This window comes from Aquarana catesbeiana, linkage group LG03 (assembly GCF_042186555.1).
Source record: "Aquarana catesbeiana isolate 2022-GZ linkage group LG03, ASM4218655v1, whole genome shotgun sequence".
Taxonomy (NCBI): domain Eukaryota; kingdom Metazoa; phylum Chordata; class Amphibia; order Anura; family Ranidae; genus Aquarana; species Aquarana catesbeiana.
This window is the reverse complement of record NC_133326.1, coordinates 568,116,487-568,120,430: the sequence shown is the minus strand read 5'-3', so window position 1 is coordinate 568,120,430 and position 3,944 is coordinate 568,116,487.

Genomic DNA, 3,944 nt, shown 5'->3' with positions numbered 1-3,944 from the left:
TATGCAAATTTTTTTTCTCTTATAGACCCCTTTCACACTGAGTCTTTTTTCAGGCGCTATATCGCTAAAAATAGCGCCTGAAAAAAGCCTCAGCTGCAAACCCAGTGTGAAAGCCCAAGTACTTTCACACTGGGGGGGCTGCGCTGGCAGGGCGTGACAAAAAGTTGCCGTGGTGGAGGAGCGGTGAATACACCGCTCCTCCACCACTCTTGCCCATTGAAAACAATGGGGCAGCGCTGCTATACCAGTGGCAAAGCGCCGATGCAGTGGCGTTTTGCGGGTGGATTTAACCCCTTTTCGGCCGCTAGCGGGGGGTTAAAACTGCCCCGCTAGCGGCCAAGTAGCAACGGTAAAGCGGCGCTAAAAATAGCACCGCTTTACGACTGAAGCCCGGGGCGGCTCAGTGTGAAAGGGGTCTTAACAAACTGAGAATAGCCAGTTGTTAAGGAGCGGGCCGGGAAGCCGCCGCATCCTTAACAACCGATGAGTCATCAGCTGTCAGTGGAGTTCCCTGCTGCCAGCTGAATGTAAAAAAAAGAATTGCTGGCAATAAAAAAAAAAAATCAGTAAGAAAACGGAGTGGGATCTCCCCCCCCCCCCCCAATCCATATCAGGCCTTTTGGGTCTGATATGAATTTTGAGGGGAAGCCTACACCATTTTTTTTTTTAAATGCCAAAATCCATACCAGACCCTTATCTGAGCATGTAGCCTGGAAGTTCAGGAAAGGGAGGGGACGAGCGAGCGCCCTCACCCCTCCTAAACAATACCAGGCCACATGCCGTCATACCCCAAAGCACCTTGTCCCCATGTTGATGGGGGCAAGGGTCTCTTCCCCACAACCCTGGCCGGTGGTTGTGGGGGTCTGAAGGCAGGGGGCTTACCCCTACCCAGTCACCAAAAAGGTGTAAAAAGTGAGTAAAGACACAACACAAGTTTTTGACAAGTCCTTTATTAAAAAATGCCGCCCGCCGCCCCAAAAAAACAAAAAAGCTCCGCTATCTGCGAAGGCTCATGCCATCTGCCAGTTCTTAAATAGGTGACGTCACCTGATGGCATCGCCCCCTGTGACGTCATTGACAGCTGCATGTTGGTTCGGTAACGTCACAGGGGGCGGGGCCACCTGGTGACATTGCTGGATGGCCCCGCCCTTAGCCATTTAGGAACTGTCAGGTGTGGAGCAGGCAGACGGCGGGAGCGTTCAGCGCGAGCCGAGCTTTTTCTGATTACAATAAGCCCCCTGCCCGCAGACCCATGGGGACAAGGTGCTTTGGGATAGGAGGGCAGAGCCTTCCCTGCCCCAAAGCACCATCTCCCTGTTGAGGGCATGGGACCTGGTATGCTCCCCTCCCTTTCCTTACCTGCCAGGCTGCATGCTCAGATAAAGGTCTGGTATGGATTTTGGGGAGACCCCACGCATTTTTATTTTTTTTTTTTGGCTTTTTTTACAGATTTTATTTTTTATTGCCGCCAATTCTTTTTTTTTACATTTAGCTGTCAGCTGATGACTCATTGGTTGTCAAGGATGCAACGGCCGGCTTCCTCGTCTGCTCCTTAACAACTAGCTACACGGTTTGTTATAGAGGAAATAAAAAATGCATCAAAAAGGCAACACTTGCGTTTTTGGTGCGGGTCCATTGAAGTCTGTTACACACAAAATGCAATCTGCTGCGGGAAAAAAAGTCCCTGACCCTTTCCAAAAACGCACTGGCTGAAAATGCAAAGATGTGAACGTGTACCATAGGAAACCATGGTAAATGGACTGTAGTGCGTTTCTGCAAACTGTAAAACACACTAAAAAATGCATAGGTGTGCACCTAGGGTGAATGTATTTCATCTCTGTATTTAGCATGTTTGTCTGGAGTTCATTTTTTAATTATACTGTATAATATAAAACGGTTCAGTCTACTGAAAAAAGCTTTGATGTTTGGGTGGATAACATCAGGTTGAACTGTCCACTTAGGAAATCAAGTGGCATTGTTGTTGCACCTGTGTTCCTAGCTTCTCCCACCTGCAACATTAATTAGTAGAACTCTTGTTCTAGTTTGGATTAGTCCTGTATTTGTGCTTGCTGCAGAGCTGAGAGGTCTGGTGTGAGATCTTATTGCTGGAATTCTCAGTAGATACGCAAGTCAGTAGCTGAGTTTGTTTGGTAAGTTGAGCTTTGTGAAAAAAAAAAATGTGTAATCAGGAATCAAGCAAATCACTGTATTTTTTTTTTTTTACACTGTCAGTGAAATTTATTTGCATTTTATTCCAAGTAAGACAGATCTACTGATCACGTGTGCAATGCTTTTACAGGCTCCAAAGAAAATAAAAATAATAAATGCACATTCATTTTTTTTTTTTTTTTTTTTTTACCTGCAAAAAAATGTGCATTTATTTATTTTTATTATTATTATAAAAAAAAAAAAAAAAACTACATATATACCCAACATGTTGGACTGTAAAATTTGTATGCGCTCATGAAAACACTGTATTTTCCATAGGTGACACTCTAAAGGTCCCCTATAGGTCATCAGTTTGGCATTACGCAAGAGCTCTGGTGCTAAAATGATTGCTTTCACTCTGTTGGCGCGGAGATAAGTAATAATGTAATGTGAATCACAAGTGACATTTTCATGTGTAGGCGTGTGTGTTTTACATTTGTACGTACCTGCGTGTGTATGTGGGGGTGGGAGCTTCAAAAAAAATTGGGGGGGGGGGGGGGGATTTTATGTGCTTGGGTGTAGCCAATTTTGTACTTTGGAATCATACTTACCTATGCATCTGTCCCTATGCTTCAGATTTGTTTCCAGTGTGTTTCTGGTGCTTGTTTTGCCTACAGCTGTGAAAAATGGACTTGTGACCATAAACACAAAATGCGGTGCATTTTTGCTGCATTTTCCAATCATTTAGATGCATGCAGGACTTTTCATAACGCACTGTACCCATAGGAAATAGTGGTGTGAAGAGTCCCATAGGATTTAAAGGGAAACGTTTTTTTGCAAGGTAAAAACACAGGAAAAACATATCAATGTGAAAGGTCCCTAAGACTTATCCCTTTAAACCTGAACACCTTTTGAATTGCACAGGTTCTGTGGCTGATTAAGGTGGTAATTAAAACTCACTTAGCTGCATTAATTGTGTAATTCAAAGGTGTTCGGGTTTAAAGGGATGAGGTGGCAACTCGACTAAGAATCGAGCAATCAAACGCCACTGGGCAGATCCTGACTAAATGGTTGCGATCTTTCTCCAGCCTGGACAGGCTCTGTGGCATCGGCCGACAGCATACTTTAGAGCGCTGTTGGCTGAAAACGGGTAACGGGAGTGAACTAACTGAACTCCTGTGATCCACAGGAGAAGTACAGCCAAATGAGCTTTGGCTGTACTTCTCTTTAATCTTACAAAATAGACATGGCTTGCTAAGTAAGAAATTACCCTTAGTGCCATTTAAATGCATCTTTGTTCTTTTAAATATCATAAATCAAAGGTGTCCTACCCTTTGACCTTCCTGGGCCACAATGAACAATGTCTTGGGGCACACATAAACGACACCAAGACTGCATTAACTTCTGGGAGTTATAAAAAACACTCTGCTAAAATGAAAAATCGCACAACACACATTTCAGATGCCATTCATTTTAATGGCAACTAAAAACATGGTGCGGTTCTGCCAAGGATCTTGTTGCCCGTAAGAAGCTCCTGACCCTTTTTTGGGTGACAAGCTTCACGCAATGCGGTTTACTGGGATTGCAGCACTGTTTATCATGGCAGAACCGCACCATGTTTGTGCCATTCAAATTAATGGCACCTGAAATGTGCGATTTTTGTCATTTTAGCAGCGTTTTGAAATCGGGGGAAGTATCGTGGCAATTCTTCCATTGATTTGAAAACGCCCAGGTGTGAATGCAGCTTAAAAATAAGGATAGCTGATAAGCAGAAAAAGTTGAGCAGATCACTATTA